This window comes from Chironomus tepperi, unplaced genomic scaffold (assembly GCF_022539635.2).
Source record: "Chironomus tepperi strain 1889 unplaced genomic scaffold, CSIRO-AGI_Ctep_v1 contig_376, whole genome shotgun sequence".
In the NCBI taxonomy this organism is placed as follows: Eukaryota; Metazoa; Arthropoda; class Insecta; order Diptera; family Chironomidae; genus Chironomus; species Chironomus tepperi.
In genome coordinates, this window is record NW_027226498.1 from 1,795,805 (window position 1) to 1,816,124 (window position 20,320).

Below are 20,320 nucleotides of genomic sequence, written 5' to 3' on the forward strand. Positions count from 1 at the left end.
ATGCGCATCTATACATTACTGATTTGCATTCATCTTTACTTCTTTTTACGAACGCAACAGAAACTTAATTTCCTTTTCCCTCATTACAAAATATAATGTAATAATTTATGAAGCTCACGAAATCTTTTTCATGCACGTGCTTTCGTTTTATTTCGATGTTTTTTTCTTCGTTTCTTCCATTGATGTACTTAAAAAATGTACATAAATTATTTACTGCAGGAGCAAAAAAAATTATAGCTTTGATTTTGAGCTTCGAAAATCATGTTGATAATTGAAGAATCAACTCAAACTCTTGCTTATAATATGTTTACCTCCTCAAAGTTAGAAATGTATTTGCTTTTAAAGACAAACAATGATTAATGATCAAGTGGGAATGTATACAGAACATTAAATATGTATATTAAAGGAAATGTTGCTACACAAATCCAGGGGAGTAGCCAGAAATGAGGACGTGAACTTTTGGATTCCCTAGAAAATCAATGAGTTTTGTCAAAAAATAGGTGGGTTGATCCCCTTCTTCACCTGCCTGGATACGCCACTGCAAAGAGCTTTGCACAGACTTTATCGAACAAAAGTTTATAATACCTAATTAAAATTTTTGTCTAGGTAAATCTTTATAATTTTAAATATCAAACTTAAATAGTTGCTTATTGTGCACTTCTTAAAAATCTAATTAAAAATTTTCGTCATGCAACATTAGTAAAACAAAAATGGCATATTCAGTATCATCTTAGTAAGAAGTGTAACTTGAAATACCTTTGAAATTCTTCTCGTCAATTTACTCGACACTCTGAGAAAATTAAATTTTTATTCTCCTTAAAAAGGTTTTAGACATTTTACGCATGATTTATATTGTATAAAAATACAACAATAGCAACAAATGGGAGAAGAAAAGGAAGAAGAAAAGAACAAAAAATAAGAGAAGTTGTTACTCAACAACCTTGGACGAGGAGCTTATTAGATATTTTAATTCTCCATGATTACATTTTCAAGAAACGTCTGAAAAAACAAATTTAAAATTTTATGATTTTCGTCCTTTTTCCTTTCTTTTGGCTTTGTTTGCATTAACAATGTATGTTTGAAATAAAAACACACAATTTAGTGTACCTGTTTAATTTCACTAAGCATCTTTTATCTTTAAAGAGAGAATTTTTCGTGGTATAAGGTATAATAAGAAATTGGACATTCTTTTTAATTTTTAATACCGTTCAGACAAATAATAAATGAGGTTAAATTTTAAAGTCTATACAGGAGGAGTGTGAAAATTGTTGATCATACGAATTACTAGTTATAATAACAGAAACACTATTCAACATCTGCAAATATTCCTTAAGTCGCTTACAATATTATTGTTTAACTTCCTTCGTGTAGTTTGATTGTATATTGATCCGTAAAATGGAAAATTGTATAAAAGGGCAAAAAACCTTTTAAAAATTGCAAACTTAAGGTGATGCATATTTAATAAATTGTTCTATTTTTAGGGTGAGGCCGAAACCACTCCAACTTTTATATCCTTTTTTTCATATCTCAAGTTACACACACATACAGCATGACGTGTTTACTAAAGAACGATGGTAACCTTTTTACTTTGTTTCTATATTTTGCCTTCATACCTGTTTCATTTAAGTTTCATTGAGCTAGATTTTCATGAATCTTACATACAATTTTTTTTTCATAAAAGGGTGAAATTTCTTTTGCAAAAGCAGAAAGAAAATGGAAAGGAAATAAATTTTTATAAAAAATGCGAGTACTTTAATTTAATGCAAAAGGTTTGTTCTACCTTCATTGATATTTATGAAGATAAAAATGATATTCGTAGTGAAAGCATGTGAGAGGTTTTGGTTTAATTTACTATATCATATAACAAAAATGTTTATATCTTTTCATATACCTAGAACTTGATTAATCATTATATAAACTTAAAGAACTATGGCTCAATTTATTTCATCTACCTCAACAAGGTTCAAAAACCTTAAATAAATTCACAAAACTTTTAAGCAGAGCTCATAAAATATAAAGCAATTTATCTAGTTCTTAAAATCATAATTCAAACAGTTCTTCTTACGTCTTTTGCAATATCAACCACTAAATGGGAATCATAACGATTTAACATGCTGCATTAAAGAAAGAGACATCATTTCCTTTTAAATGGAAAGGACAATGTTCAGAAGGAAAAAAAAAATATAGAAGATATAAAAATGATATCATAACAATAAATGACAGAAGTCCCTGGCTGTGAGAACAATAAACTCAAAATAGATGATCTAATTTTAGAGGAAGAAATCTAAAATAAAATTTTTGAGGCAGTTTAAATTGCTTTATAGTCAGCCATTAATCTTAAGTACTTTTGTTGAATTTAAACTCTGCATGAGTCCGATTAAAATTTTTTCTCAGTAGCCGTAAGAAGGATGATTTATTATTAATATATTGTACGACCAGACAATTTTCCCTACATTTACATTTTCCTCTAATTCTCAATAATGTCATGATATTAACAGTTATAAAATTTCTCTGTCTTGCTTACTTTCATTTCGAACAACGTAAGAACTCGTACTCTAAAAGATAATGAGTATAATCATTTAAATTTGGGTGCTTATGAGTATACTCAGTCAATATATTTGAACATGGTCAATTTTGTGAAAATACTCATGGAAATGGTCGTTATTTGTTCGGGTTAATCATGAACAGTTCTTTACCTTGTAAAAAGTGACTTTTCGAGTTAAGTTCAATTATATTTAAGTAAATATTTAGTCAGTTTGGCAACTTGAATGTGAGAATAATAAAAAAAGATAAAGGAACAAGACAGCAGCAAATCTATTGTGTAATTTACGACCCAAATTCGTCATCGTCATCATTTTTTCATTCTTTTCTTCTGACTTTATTTTCATTCAACAAAACGCTCGTCGTCGCCTTGTTCTTTTCTTTGTACTGTTGCTGCTGTTTGATCAACTAAATGAACTTATGAAGGATTTCCGGGATGTGTTGTAAAAATATCATTTTTTTATCATATGATGTGCTTTATTTCATGAATTTGATTTATCCATCAATATGTATGAACTAATATATATGAATTCTGTGAGTTTTATGTTGAAATCATAAAAAGCATGTCCCCTAAAAATACACAAAATTTTATATGATTGGCAAAAGTTTGTCATTCTGTATAAATCACTGTTTACGTACATATTTATAACTTTCCGATAGTATGTTTCACACTCAACATGAAGCATGTTTTAATGTCATTAACGCATTGTTGGTGGTACAATTTTATGGAAATTTGGTACACAAAAACCTGAAAAACTTTACTCTCGCATACTCTCTTTTCTCTTGTTCGAATATATTTATCGCTATCGTTTGCGTCGCAAAAATGTCAAGTGTAAAAATTTGCATATTTAAATTTTCATTTCCCTCGCCATAATGATTTTTATGATCATCGGTTGTTCTTTGTCATCATCATAATCATCATCGCACAAAAGTTATGCAATAAAAAAAATTTTATTATTGTCTTGTAGAGCAAAATAACAAAAATATGACTCTTCAATATACACATGATTTCACATCATCGTGCATTATTGGAGGGTGAAAAATATTGGATAAAAATAGATTCATTTTTGATGGGTTTCTTGCCTCTTTTTATACTTTCGACAATGTCGATAATGATGGGTCTCGATCACTTATATGTATTTAGACACTTGATTGATTTTCAGTTTAACCGTTATTCGGCATATATTGATGTATTCACGTGTGCTAGAAAAACGTAGTTCATTGTTGGAAAAATCTACGATCATAAAGATAACTTTTTATTGATGAATATCCTGAATGAAACATTAAAGTCTGTCTTCCTAGAAATACAAAACGTTCTTTATTAGCGACGAAAGAAAAATCATTAAATGGATGCATCATTGCGGAAGAGAAATGTTTTAAATATATATTGTCATCATCTCAGTTCTTCCCATTGAACTCATCAGAATTGATAGCTTCGTCGAGAAATTGTCGACAGCTATACATTTTCTTTCTATACCTTATCATCACATAAAATTAAATGTTTGGTGACTTTTTTAAAAAAAGAAACAAAAAAAAAGTAGAAACGAGAGAAATGTATGAATATCAATTTTTGCGAAGCCTTGAATTTTGCTCTTGTTCTTTTCTGAATGATGGAGGAAAAGTTATACAATGTCATTTAAGAGTCGACTGAGCACTTATTTGTGATCCTTTTTCTATTCAGTTTGATACGCTTTTTTGACAATGAGCGACCTACATTTTTCTTCCCTATTATTTGTGTCGATTATTTTTCCACACAATTTCCACACATTTTACTGTATTTTCTGCCGAAGATAAATTAACCTCTAAAAGCAAATTATCAGATCAGGCTTCATATCAAGTCAACTTTAGTAGAGTTTTGAAGGAAAAATTTGAATTATTCACATTAATTTTGAGAAAGATTTTTCAATGTCATATTTCATTCATGATACATTTAACAGAAGCACAATTTATTGCATTGCTATTCGACAGTTCCCATACTCATCGTACTATCAAACATTATTGTCTTATCTTTTAGGATTGATGTAGAGATGAGCGAAAGAAAGAGCATAAAAATTCCATTTAGTTATTTCATGAGCTTGCTTCTTTTTTTTCAATCGTGAAACAGAAGAAGAATATGTTAGGATAGTAAGAAGTTTTTATTTTTAATAGCTGTGAAAAATGCATTGGAAGAAAGAAAAAAAACTGCTTAACATTCAGCTCAGCCTTTGCTGTACTGAGATAGTAGTGGAAAAGGATAAGTCGTTCATTCACATGTCAGACTATCAAAATGGCACTAACACTGCATATTACATTCTTCGAAATGTTGACTAAGCTATAGATTTATTATCAAAGAGACTTCACTGAGAATCTAATTTATGTCACGTTTTCCTACAAGGATTCACTTTTACATTAAACATAGAAGAATTTCGGTTATTCATCTACTACATCACTGAGTGAAATCCATTGAAAAATTAATGAAATGAATCTCTATCAAGTAAAACTATTCAAGTATATAGCGAACGAGCATGATAAAATGTGATTGGAATCATTTTTTGTGGAATCAGTAAATATTGAAAAGTTTTGTTAAGTAAAGCTTAGTATAAAACAAACGTTTTAGAACAAAAAAGTTTTTATTCCATGCTTTTGCTTTTTATTTACTTTTACAAAAAAATTCACTTGAACGAAAAAGTTACAGAGAAATTTTTTTATTAAAAAACTTTAAAGAAGTGGGTAATTTTGTTGCCATGACAAAGCATCTTTTGAACATAAATTTCAGAGAATATTTGTTAAAAAAGGATTATCTTTGAGATTTCATTAATTAGCTTATTTTAAATTAAAAAATTAATGTTTGACATTTGCTCTCATTGGGATTCTAGAAGCATTGCACTGGGATGCAGAAATGATTTTTTTGCAGTTCTTCAGAATGTTTCATAGTCGTGAAATTATATTAGATAAGGATTTTTTTTTAAAATTTTCTTGTAATCTTATGCTGCATTAAAAATAGTTTGTTGAAGTTTTATGAGTATGCACTTTTTTACCCATATTGATTAAAACATACACAAATCTTTTTTAGATGTGCAGGCCCGCAGCTTTTGACTGTTCCTTACAAATCATGCAAAACTGCAGGTCTTTAATCAATTTAATGAAACTTGAAATGTTTTGGACACAAACTTTTAGGTTCACAATTGATTTATTAACTTTACGACGCTATTTGGACCATATAATAAGTTTGAATGTATATTAAAATAAATAATTAAAATGTCATGAGAGGACACAGTGAAAGTTATATGATAATAAACATTAAAGTATAAATGCCCATATAAAAACAATTTATGAAGTCATTTTACGAGATTTTTTCCATATTTGTTCTTATTCTTATTATAGCTATATATTTCAAATGTGTTATTCCAGGATGAGTGTAAGAAATGGTTTGCAATTATTACTACAAGATTCATATATCATTCTGTAAAAATTGCTTATGCTTCCATGTTCATGAGTATTGTATATAAATTTGTAGTCGTTTACCGCAAGATGATGCATTAAGATAATATTCAATAATCCACATAATAAATTTTCTTTTTTCCTTTTTTTCTCGTTTGCTCTATCGAACTATTATACATTCTTATATTTCTTTTTGATAATACAATTGAAAAAATGGATATTTACGCTTGTACATATGTAGACGTCCTTATGAGTGCACGAAATATGAGAAGCTTTATTATTGAATTTCATTTTTATATATTTTTTTTTGCAAATGTCAGCAAAACGTGAACAACCACATATGTATTTGTGTGTATTCAATTACTGCGAACGGAATGAGAGAGTAAAAGATAAAGAGAAAAAAAGTCGTTATCTTTCTAGTGGATTAAATAATGGTTCGTAATGCAGATCATCAATAACAAGAGAACATGATAATCATCATGAGGAAGACTTCAGCAATTTATTTGAGACAAAATTTATTCTCATTCTTCTTTGTCTCCATCTTTGCTTAGTAAAAGTAAACTGATTGAGCCTCCATTTTAGTTTCTTGATAGATCACATACGATGTTATTTATTGTATGAAGCAGAAAAAACATAAATTTATGTGGTGAACGTAATGACAATCTGTAGATTTTATTTCAATTATGGACTTTATTGAAACATTTCCTCTCAATGAAATATGAAAATCAATGGGTGTCCAGTCATGGAAAATATATCTATATAAAATCTAAGCGTCATCAGTTAATCCTCTCAATCGTTCTTCTTACATAATAGTGGTTAGTCCTAATACTCAACATTTTACTTTAGTGTTTTTTAAAGCCTTAAATTTATCTTACAATTTTTCTTGCTTATAAAAGAGAAAAGTATGTATATAGCCAGAAAAGAAGCAAACGTCCTACACAAGCAGAAATTTTTATGAAAAGATAATTAAGTCAGTCAAGTTTTTCAAATACAGAATAATTTAATTCGTATCCCCTTGAAAATTATGAAAAGTGCTTATGATAAGCATGAATGCTATTAATAAAATTCGTGAAAAAATCTTCAAAGAAATGAAAAGAAACGCAAATTATACTTTTAGAATTTTTCAATGACAATAAACCCGTTTTCAAATTAAATCATAAAAAAAGTCTCTTCATAAATATTAAATTTTATTTGACAAGCTTCAAAATCCCTTTTTTTCTATTACGAAATGGAACCTAATTTATCAATCTACTGCTCAAAGAATTGAATGATTATTATTTTCAAATATTGAATTTTTAGACGATTCTATACTTTTTTCCCTAATATAAATATTCGCACATTTCTCTTTTATTTTCTTTTTTCAGCATTAAATAAATGGCTATAACAGATATATAGCACATACTCATTTTTTTCTGCTGATGAATGCCGAAAAGCAACCATCAACACCAACAGCATGCGTATTTCAGAAAAAAAATAAAAATGTGCCTTTTGTGACTCACGCCGCGGTAGAGGATCTGAGTAAGAGAAAAGGAAAAAAAAAATATGTATAATAAATTTTTTTATATACATTCGACGCACATATCCGCCATTATATTTTCCGCCATATATATACTTTATGTACGTACATGTATACCCGTCCAAAAAGTAAAACGATGGAAAGAGATGAGAATAAATTTTAAATGGAAAACTTATTGAAAATGTCGATAGTACATTGTCATTTCGATTCATCATCATATAAAAGTGTTTTTTTATTTCGTGACATTCTCTATCATCTCACCTTTTTTTATTTTATTGTGTGTCTGTCTGTGTATTATTCAATAAGTGTTCACCAACTTTTCCTTTTTTTTCACCATCAAGAGCTCAAAGAAAGAATAAGAGAGGAAAAACTCAATTTTCTAAATTGATTTGTTTCAAGGAATGTTACGAATGACGAGAGAAATGTGAGGATATACACATGAATAAGCATAAGAATATTGTTACTATCATCAGTTACATTCAAGTGTATGAAATGGCAATTTTTTGACTTATTGCTGGGAATTTACTTTTTTTTACTCTTAGTTGTTGTTTTTTCTGCTTCCTCACTTTTCACATTTTCATCATCATAATCATCATCATTGTAAGGGCATATCCGAACCACAAGAGTGTATGAGTAACGCAAAAGGCATTTTGATGGTTGGATAGTAAAAATATACCATCATTTATAATAGGATTAATTCCAGGACGGTCATTATCATCAATTGTATACAACAATTTTTGTTTCATTTTTAGGGATCTTTTGTTACAAATCCTGATAAATGCCTCGGTGGTTAGATTGGTATTTATGTCGCAATTTATATATCCATCTATTCTTAAGCACACATAAAGCAAGAATATAACAACAATTTTCTTGTTGTTCCTTTCAACATTTTTCCATATACTTCTTTCAATTTATACGTCACTTACTTTTATGCCTATTTCGCAATTTACGTAAATTATGCCAGCAATTTTTCCCTAATATGTTTTACATCTTCTACATCGTTTCTATGCTGTTTCTATGGCTAACCAAAGATTTAAAGTCTTGAAATGCATAATTAAAAGTTCTAATTCATACAATCAATTACAAAACAAAATCGATACAATAATGCCATGTTCTTAAGTTTTATCACGATGCCTAAGACATTATATAGTTGAAATAAAAGAGATAATATAGCATTTGGAATTGGTAATTGTCAAAGAATAGCCAGCGATACAGTCAACTTCGGATAGCATCTATGGTAGGTCATGCATCACAATAGATCTGTATGACCAGCAAAGTAAGAAGATAAAGATGAAAAACAAGATCTCAAGCATCTTATGCTTGATTATTACAGAAACTTTAATGAAATTAATTTTGTTTTGAGAGATTCAATCATTATTAAATTAAAATATAATTTATAAATTTTATCAAAACTTGATATATTTAGGTATTGAAACTTTTAAGGTGAGGAAAATATTTGCTTCTATTTTTTCATTATTCTTCTTTACAAAATCTTTCTTATAAAAATTTAATATTCTTTAGAAACTTTCAAACTTATTTATTTTTTCTTTGAAAATGTTTAGAACAAGATTTCCTTTTTTGCTTCTGTAACTAATGATGGTATTAGGAAGGAGATGGAAATTTAATATTTTTCAATCAATAAAATATTCTGGCACCTTGATATACATCATAGGGAAGCATCTATATCATAATATCTGAAAATATATATACTGCGATGCCACAATAATGTACAGAAACCACTAAATATAATTGATTATATTAAGTTACATTTTAGAACGACTTAATGATTATGCTTCCTTTTTGTTCGACAAAAAGTCTTTCTATTAAGTTGTTGTTCTTTAAACAATGTAAGAATTTCATCATCTACAACCAAAAAAATCAATTGATTAATTACCATATCGTCTTACTAACTTGTTGTGTGTATTTAAACAAACAAAACAACATGTTACAATAATTTGTTGTTACAATATGTGAAGCAATGTGGAGATGGAGGAAAGTCTTTGAAACTAAATGGATTTTTTTGCATCTCATTTTCATCATTAACATTTTCCTCGTTTAAGTAATAGCAAGGAAAAAAGCTTTTGACTCATTGTTCCGGACATATGAATCACTCAAAAATATTAATGTCATGTGACAGCAATAAATTTATTTCCTAAAAGAGAAAAATCTCTCGAAGGGAAAGGAAATAAGAAAAGAACCACAAATTTAAATTGAGTCCTTTTTCTATTTTTCGTTTTATAAAAATGGGTGGAGTGAAACGGAAATATGTTTTAAGCCAGAGAGAGAGATACAGAGAAGAAAAATTTAAAATTGTCGGTCGCGCATAAAATGCAAGAATAGAATGAACCCAAATCAGTAAGGATCATTGCTTTATGTACGCTCATAAATAGCATACTACTCCAATTATTCAACGGAATATTTTTATGACGGTAAGGAAAAAAGCGACTTTGTTTTTCTTTCTTTCTTTTCACTCAGTCACTTGGAAAGAGAGAGAGAATGAATAAGAAACTTTTTTTTTGTTCTCCAATTCCTAAGCTCTTAAATCACAATATTTTCGAATGATTGTTATAGGAACAACATTAATCTTATTAATTTGACATGATTTATATTCAATGTATTTTCCATATAACAAGCAAACGACAATTTTTCTGCCTTCTTGCTTTTATTCCGCTTTTCTATGTAAACGCATCAAATAATGAAAATTGGAATTCTTGCTTGCTTGCTGTCCTGCCTATTTCCTTCTTAGTTTTTTGTCTTCTACCCCATATTTCTATGAAAGGGATGTCGTCATTTTGTCTCTCAGGAATGTGTCTATTTATGATTTCGATTATTTTCCATTCTTCAGGCTGAAAAAGAATCTCTTGCATGATTGATTACTTCCTTATTGCGAAGTGAAATCTTTAAGCATCAAAATATTCTATTTTGGTAACAAAGAATACGGTGTTGATTGTAATAATGAAATTTTTCATATAATACATAATGTATCAGAATGTATCCATATTATGTTCTAAGGAAACATGAACCAATATGTTCCAACAAGTGAGGGTTTTTTTACAGTTTGAACCAGTGATGTCTAATTTTGGTTTTGAAAAATTTTACGCAGCACAACATTTTTTTAACAAAATATTATTCAGCACACCAGTAGAGTGAAAATTCAAAAAATTATTAAAAAAATTGTGCCGTGGTCCAGGGTTTGGGCTACCCTGTTTTAGATAATGCTCATCTTCATTATCATTAATTAAATTACCATGTTTATAGCAAAAACAAAAAAAAGTTTTATATGCAAAAGCTTTTTATATTCACATAAGGGATTTTAAACTCTCTTTTTTCATGTATCTTTTTTTACTCATTGAAATATAGAAGTTATATTTTCCAAGCTACTAATGCAACGACTGGTGTCTGCGTATATTATTCTAATGATATAATTATTCGCTTATGTATAATATTTCTTAATAATCCATTCATATTTAACTTCTTTTATGCTTTTTATTAATTTGTATTCGCTTAGAAAGCAGATTTTGAAGGGGCGTAGCCAAAAAATTTGCAGAAGACTCCCAAAGGCTTCCCTTTTTAACTTCGTCCCTGCTTTTTAGTATGCTCGATGAATAGTGTGATTATCTAGTCCTTTTGATGTATGTTCATTGACCATCCTAAATTGGACATCAATATGATCTCCATTTGCTATGATTCTAATATGGTGCATGGTATCCTCATCATTTTTGAGGTCATAGACAAATTCATTATATGTCCATGTGTCCATTAAGTAACCAACTTACATTCAAAATTTGCATAACTTTATACAAGGAGAATTTTTATGCAAATTAGAATAAAAATTAATTCAACTTAATAAAATTTGAAGAAAAAAATTGAAGTTCTTTTGAATGACAGGAAAACTTTCAAAACAATGTTTATGCATATAAATGAGTGATTCTGGATTTTTTGATTTTCTTAACTGTCATGATGATGATGATGGTGATGAAGAGAAGCTTCTTGACTTTTTACTTCAACTTGAAAAAAGCTATCTCACATTTCCATTATTTATCAATGAGTCGAAGACGAAAGGAAAACTTTTAATTGAATACTATTCATTAAAAATTAAAAGTAAACTCGTGAAGTATCTGGAAGTTTCGATTTTGCATTTAAATGCTTCCCATCTTATTCAATTTTCCTTAAAAAATTTTATATTATATATACTATACATACATTCTGCTTCATACCATTATATTGATTATGTAAGGAAGTAAATCTCTTATTGACATTCGTTGTCTTTACTTTATCGTTATATCATGATTGAAGAGGAAATATCCGTGCCTGAAATTTTAATTACATTCCATTGAATGATCGAAGAGATGGAATTCTATTCAAATTAATTAATTTTTTCTTCGTTCATCTCAATAGATGAAAAAAATTAGATCTATCTATGACAGTAGTGGCTAAAATTTTCTTTCTCACGACACACCAAGTGGATTATCAAGTTTTAAAAGATTTTGCAACAAACTCTTAAAATAGCAGCATTTTAAATTTAATTCTTACTTTATAACTTTCGAAAACTCAATAGTCATATGAAGAGGCAGGAGTTTAATCAGAAGATTTTCGAAATAGTTTTCCAATTCTTTAGAATGGGGTCGATTTGACAACCATAGCAAATTGAAGAAGTTTTTTTTTATCGAGAAGCGAGGTGTTTGACTTTTAACGCCCAAAACCCTTAGTTGCTATTATGCTATTCTAGATATTTTCAATACAACAGTTAATTTTTTTCCTACTCTTCTTGTCGAATGCTTTGGTTAATAAAACCAGAGTAAAGTTTTTTTCATTGGAGAAATAATATAACAGCGGCGGTAGAATTTTAGACCCTTTTCAGCATTCTCTGTCTTTCTCATTTAACTGTCACCCCATAAGAGTGTATGTGTCATTGCAGTGGAAAGAGACAACAAAAATTGTTCTATCTGCTTTTAATTAAAGACTCATAAAAACTGTAACATCCTTATCCTTTTCCTTCTTTTACATTCCATTTGTTTGCCACACAGCTACTGCTTTTTTCGTGTGTATGGAAAAGGAGAATGGAATGGTAAATGGCAAAAAGTAATGCTGTAATAATATTTTATTATTTCTCGCCTTGGGAGATTAACTTTGTTCTTCAACCTATTATATGACGAGGTATACAATTGTACTTCAATTATTGTGTCTTTCTTTTATGTATCTATGTGAGTATGAGTGTGCATTTAATGAAGAAAATAAAATAAGGCATAAACAGAAGGCAGTTAATGAGCAAATTCTAATGAGCATCCTCTGGAGCTGCGCATTCTGTCTTACATCATATTTAAATATTTTTAACTCGATTCGTCGACCAGTGGGAAATTAATTAGGCATAAAAAAGTTGTTTTAATTTTTTGTCAGTAACTGCTAATCTTTTGATATTTCTTGACAGAAAATCCACAGCATCCCATTGTACTTCAAAATTAAGTAAAAAAATCAAAATGCATTTGTAAATTAAGAATAATCTAACTTAATTTATGGACAGATAATACTTTTGAGGTTAGTTCCTTTTCTACAACGAGTCAGCAGTATTGAATGGTAATTTTTATAAAAACGATTTTCATTTGAGAAAAACAGATAGAAAAGGTGAATTAATGGAAAACATTTTCTTCGTTGCTAAAGTGCTGTTCTAAATTCACAAAGTATATTCATTTCGTGCTTGTGCACAAATTATAAATTAAATCGCATTTGATCGTACACACATAGGAGAAAAGGTATGTCTGTCTGATGTAAAAACGAAGAGTGTTTACAGATATGTAGGCAGATTGACAATATTCTAAGTAGAGTGTCAAACAGAAGGAGAAGCATAAATTCATAAATTGTGCAAATCGCGTACGCCATTGCGTCGACTGAAAAGTTTCTTTTTTCGTGCTATCAATATTTTGATCCCTACATTATGTGCAAGGATGTATATCGTTATAATAGTTGATAAAATAAAAGAGGGGGAAGAAGAAAAGTTGTATTATCTTCATCACTGTCATTACTACCATCATCATTGATTTGTACACATCTACCCACATGTATTCGATAAATGGCAAAATATATTTGCACAAAATTCTCGAATGTTTACTTAATTTTATTTTCGTTGTACGTATTCATTCATGATGTTGATGAGAAAATCATTTGGTAACGCAAAACAAAAAACGAAGTTTCTGAGGTAAAGTTCCTTAAAAACATGCCATATGAATAGCGGAATCAATCAAAAATTGGCTATTCTTCAAGGACATTTCTCAACTTGCTATATTTTATGTGGATGCTGTTGTATGAATTCATTGTCAGCATACAAGTCATATTTTGGAATACAGATAAATTTCTATTTATTCAACATAAATAGAATCAATCATTAGCTACTTTACCGAAAATTTATGAGACCTGTGCCTATATGTTTACGCGCTTATGATTCATGATAAATAATGAGAAAAGAAATATGTATAAAGTATGGCTCAATACACCTTCTAACTTTCTGCCGACGTTGTACCAATTATTAATGACCTATTGGATATTAAAATAATATGCTTAAGCTTTCTTCTTTCAAGCGATTTTTCACTTTTACTAAATAATTTTTCACCTTTCTTTTCCTTCATTTTGCTCCTTTTAGATGATGAATTTACAAAAAAAAATTAATAAGCTTTTATTACTTTTTATTGTTGCATTGAAAAATTAGAGAACCTCCATTTGTGGTAATTTAGGATCTGGGCAATATTTTTTAAACATAAAAAATGTCCCAAACAAGAAGTTCAAATGTCAACATTTCAAAAATTAATTATGAAAGCATTTTTCTTCCTCTAGATGTGTTCGTCAACGTTTATGGCAAATTATTCCAAATAAAACTTTATTAACCTTTGTACGCCTACAAAACACCTACTTCGAACGTTTAACGTAACCAAACCTCAAAAGATTACAACTTTTAATAAATTCAATTTCCAAATATTTCTCAGAAAATTTTTCTAAGGCTCAACAGAATCTCAGCTAAAATTATTTATAGAAAGCAACTGAAAGAAAATTATCATTTAAAAAGCAGCATGATATAAATAACCTCTCATAAACAAGTAAAAATGACTGACAGAACAAAAAATAAATTTAAAATGTGTCCATTAAAAATTGACATAAAATAATAATGTACTTTACGGTTCCTTTTGTATAATTTTCGAGAATATAATGTGTTTATTCGCCCATTGGAAGAGAGGAAATGTTATCGATGCAATCAGATTCTTTTGCAAATTTAAAAATGTTCAAGACACGCAAAATGGAATTTTTATAAAGGAGAAGTGGTAATAGCACTGATACCACAGTGGATATCATAAAATTATATTGAAGTTTTGGCACATTATAAAACTTTATACGGATGTTTTCATTTGTACCATTACAGGGAGGAGAGAATATCTTGTAAAAATATATGTACTAAGTAAAAGTGAACGAGTGAGGAGGAAATCACATTACGGAATACATGGCACATTGGATGATGATACACCAAGCAATAATTGTACAATATCCATTTAATTAAACATTTATTGCTAAATTTCATATAGAACAAGGATGTACATGGATAGAGCTTTCATACGTAATGTACACATAACGATCGATGTTGCTGTGTTTTCCTTTTACAAGACAAATGCTGACATGGCAAAAAGGAAAAATAAAATGGATAAAAAAATCTAGTGGGTGTTAATTTAATTAAATTGCTATTAGTCTGAAGAACTTTTTGACCATTGATATTTTTGAGTTTTTTATGGAATTTTAAAGGCGCATACATTTAAGAAATAGTTGTAATATCTGAAGTTAAGCCAAAACTCTTCAATTTCCTAGGGTTTATCGTGAAAAAATTCCAAAATCACCTTCACATTTTAACGATCCGTAAAAAAATGGCTATGCCCCAGTTCCTTATAATTAATTAAAAATTGAATAAACTTTTCGAATCTTTATCAGGAACTTTCTCTAGACAAAGTTGATTGCAATCAATTATTGACAATTTTTAATATTTTAAACATGTATCTCAACTTTACTAGCAAGTAAAGACTGAAACCACTCAAATGGAAAAATTAATTTAGTTTTTCTAGTTTTCCTTTAGTCCATTTTTCTAACGTAACACTTTTTGGAAAATAAACAACAACTTTGTCTTGTCTGCTTCAATATATGTGGTGATGATAGTAACATCAGAACTCAAAAATCCATTGACTCTTTGTTACTTTTGTGTCGTTATTGAAACAGCTTTTTATCAATTATCAAATTCAATGAAGTGTTTTGTTATCATGTCAATGAGAATGGAAGTTTTGTTCTTTTTTGTTGATAATTAAATCAATAATTCGCTATTTGTTCTCATTCAAAATATTAATTAATATTGTAACTATATAATCATCATTTATCGATTGTATATTTTGTTTCTCCATTATACACAAGTGTGTCACGAGAACATGCCATTGGAGTTTTTGGTATATATTTTAACTTTTGAAAATTTGTTGTTCTGCTTAACTAATGCATAATAATGGAATTTATTTTGATCACAAGGAATCAAATTCCTAAAGATTGAAATGTTTTTGGAATTGGGGGATTTGTAGAATAATTTTTTTCTTTTTGAATAATTAAATTAAAAGAGCAGATTAAATTTCAATGCATGTCTCCTTACTCAACAATATTGAGGAAAAAAAACCAATTTTTCACTCAACTTATTCATTGCTTTTTCTTATTATTTATATTCCTTTATTCTTCATCTTATTCATTTCATGATTCTCTTTCTCAATCTCCTACGGAACACTTTTTTTTATTTTGTTTGCATGTGCTGTCATTCACAAAGCGATGCCAAAAAAATTGTTTGTAGGAAATCACATTTGTGTAAAGATAGAAATAAAGGCAAATGCGTATCTTGATGTCTGAAGCAAAAATAAAGCAATCCTACAGAGAACTTTTAAGAGCAAATGGCTGATGATCAAAGGAATGAATGTCTATGAATTCGAAATCAAATTCGTTTAGTAATATCATCGTCATCTTTATCGAGAATATATATGTTTGCAATTCACCTCTGCAGGAATTTCTTTTGCTTGCTTTTTCGGAAAGATAAAAAATATTCGGCTTGTATTATGCTATCTAATGAAAATGTCAGTTCTGTATATAAATAATAATAAGCTTCCTTACATTTTTTTTCTTATTTTTAAGCTATGTAGCAATATGAAGCAAACCTGTACAGACAAAAGGATTTTCTTTATCATAGGATAGATGAGAATAGAGCACAAAAAAACGAAGGAAATGAAGAAAAAAAATCTATCGTGGGAATAGTGACATGTGTCTTTTATATACACAAAAAAAATCCTACTATTCTCAAAAGTATACAATACAATATAAAGTATGTATATTAAATAAAAGGAAGCTTTTCTTTATTCACGACAAGATCAAAAGAACATGTTCATATAATATTGAAAATATTTTCAAAAAAAAGAACAATATTTCTGCCTTAAGGAGTAAGAGAATGTAATATTTCTTTATTTTTGCTCTTTTTGCTCCAATCCACTTGACTTGTTCAAAAAAAATACAAAATTAAAGATTTTTAGATCAACAACAATTTATATGACTTGGAGCAAGAAATCCCTGGCAAAAGGGAAACCGAGCATGTGAAATGTTTATTTACAATAAGACTTCTCAAAACATTATATGATCAATAATATCTTTTAAAACAAGCTTTATCTTAACTCTATTATCAAGCACACTACTACTGTAAATGGCAGTAGAATGAAAAATGGAAATAATAAAATAAAGGCATAGAAGAGAGAAAAATCGATGTAGAAATGTCTTTTTGGCTCAAAGTGCCTGTCAAAGTGTCACATTGGCGCCGATGAAAATTTTCCTTTTTCTCGCTCATTCCTCATTTTTACTAAAGCTACATCAGTACCAAAAGCAGTGGTAACATCAACTTCAACTAAAAGGAAACACTCTCATCGATTAAACTAGATTTTCTCTTCTTATTCCATATTTTTCATATCTATACTTTGTCTTGTTTTAGAGATATAAAAAAGGAGTGAAAGGAAAAAGTTTTCATCTTCTTTTGATCCGTTCTGAAACAACATAAAAATACAATTCATAATACTCTGTAAAATGTTATTTTCTTGTCTCCAAGCGAAGATGTAGACAAATCAATATATTGACTCTTCATATTCTTAATTTATTTTGACTTTGTTTATATTCGATAATTGAAAATTATCAAAACTTTGTAACAAACAGCTAGTTTCTTGATTTTGACATAACAAACAATTGATGTCATAAGGACATAATGTCATGATCATAATCCAGAGGATGACCAACGGAAAGCATGGTGTTTAAATGTCCATAAATCTATCCCCAGGTCGATTTGACTAAGGTTTGATACAGGATGTTATCAAATTTGTCCTGGGACTGTAGTCAAGTTACTCTGGACAGGATTTTTTGCCAATTCTTCAGCATATGCCTTCCGGGTAAAGTCTAGTTAATTATTTTTTGATGAAAAAAATCACAACGTTTGTAAATTTATTATTTTTCATTCTCTACAGCAGTATCTAGTTAGTTCAGACTACATCTACCATTGTTAGACCATTGTCATAAACGACAGAATATTTTACATTCCTTTATACTAATTTCCTTGTTGGTGATTTCTGAGAACAGAAATAAATTTTTTACAGTCTTGCTTAAGGTGTTTTATGCAGACATTGTGTGTATTCATATATAAAATACGAAAAGTCTTTATGTGCTTGTTCTTTTCCTCCTTGAACAAACATAAATTATAGTATTATCTATGGAGCTACAAAGTTCACATATGAAAAGAATACAAAATATATTGTAAGATTCTGCTGAAGAATATTGCATGAATCGCAGTGAAACTCAAAAATCAATATGAACAATGATGCTATAGTGGAAATTGAACTTTAGTAATATTGATTCATAGGTTGAAAAAATTATTTTTCCCCAAACTCGACGGATACAAGAACATAATAAAAAAGAAAAAAAGAGGGGAGCTATGCTCAAACCTTTGAACGCGCATTGATGCAAAAAAAATCATTTTGGGTCAAAAAGCGGATATAAAAGGAAAAGAATTTTTCTTCATCTCCCCTCATTTTCCTTTCTTAGACTGTTGTTACACGGTAACTTAAATTTATAACAAGCTACATGGATGTATGCATGTGTATTAGCTCAATATACGTGAATAGAGAGGAAAATCGTAGAATATGTATTTATTTAGTTGCATACTCTAAGTTTCTTGATTTATTATCATCTCAAACGGAAGTAAAGGATTAGTCTATTTAAAGGTGGTGCTTAAGCAGACATAAATTTTATTAAGATGATGAAATCGGATCGCTTTATTTAATCCACACAGAAATTGCTTTAGAGAAAAACTTTTAATGCTTAAAATTCAGTATTTGATTTCCTAAAAACAGCAAATTTTGGAAATAAGTTAAATACGAAGTCTCGTCTCAAAGAAAACATTTTCAGTATATTCAGAATATTAAAAACATTAATTGCATGTACACATGCAATTAACTTTGTTCCTCAACTTTTACTAATTCAGATTTTGTTTGAGGCAAATGTATGTTTTCTACAAAATTGTATCATATTATAGAAAAGCATGGAAATATTTACATTTAAATGCTACTTAATGTATTCTTTAAGTGATAAATACTTAACAAAAGCATTAAACTCCTTCGTATAGGATATAATTTTCAAGATCTGTATTTATGATATCAAAAAAAAAGTATATTGAATGCTTTTTTAGCTCCTTGAGTATTGTGTTTAAACTTTTTATTCACGTTTCACATGTTTATCGAAGTTTTCCTCATTTTACGGTATTTGACTTTATTTTAAAATATTCTACGTACACACATGTAATGTGTGTGTTGTTTGAAACATACAATTTTTTTTATCCTTTTGTCATTATGAAGATAAATAGCTCTTTTATTCCTGTAAGACTTTCGAATGTACAAAAAAAAAGGTAGATATAAGAAGCATCGAGGCTCATGTTTGTAGATTACACAACTTCTTCATCTATCTGCATGTTTATTTATCGTTCATACATGCGAGATATAATAAAATGCGATTTGGCTTTGAATACAATTCTATATTAGGCAATAATAAAGAAGAATATTTTAAAAGTTTATGTACTTACGGTCGATCCGCAAAACGGTGCATTGCCTGCAAATGACAGCAGTCTTCCGCCTCTGGTGGAACCACCTAGTAAAAAGAAGGTGGTGCCGTTGGCTCAAACTCAAAATAATTTTTTTCACAATTTTTCTCTCCTTTTTTCCTGTTTTTGATGGCTGTAAGCGCTTTCTTTTTTCCTCCTTCTATCTCTGCGTTCTTTTTTGTGTGTTACAACTAATTTATGGTTGCTACGATGTTTTTATCAGTAAAATGTACTGAATTTTTTTTCTTGGCTATTCTTTAGTTCTTGCAGACGTTTTTATAACTATTTAAGTTCAATGCAATATTCTTATTTCTCTTTTTCGATTTATTATGTCCAGAAAATGAGCTACGAAGATATTCTTTTTGTATCACTTTTTCAGAAAATTCGTTAGATTGATTTTTGATTTATTATTTTTATTATTATTATTATTATGTCATATGTTGTTGTGTATAGAATAAATCAATGTGTAAATGTTGATGCAGTTGCAAATTAATTCCAGTTGTTTCTCTTTAAGTTATTCGAGTATGAAATGAAAAGTGAGATTCAAATTTAATTTACAACTAAATTGTTTGTGTGTTTTAGTTTTTATATTGTATTATAAAGTCTACACTACACATATTATTATTTCTTTAATGCTTTTTTTAGGTTATAAAAACGTTCAATTGAAT

At 28.8% G+C, this 20,320-nt stretch overlaps 1 protein-coding gene across 1 annotated transcript in view; it reads right to left on the minus strand.

Annotated features, from left to right (window-relative positions):
* nAChRalpha1 (nicotinic acetylcholine receptor alpha1) overlaps positions 1 to 19,969 on the minus strand; it is a 38,400-nt gene extending 18,431 nt beyond the window's left edge. The window contains exon 1 of the mRNA XM_070647225.1: positions 19,635 to 19,969. The gene's annotated coding sequence lies outside the window, so the exon portion shown is untranslated. The remainder of the gene's footprint in view (positions 1 to 19,634) is intronic.
* Between the last annotated feature and the right edge of the window lie 351 nt (positions 19,970 to 20,320).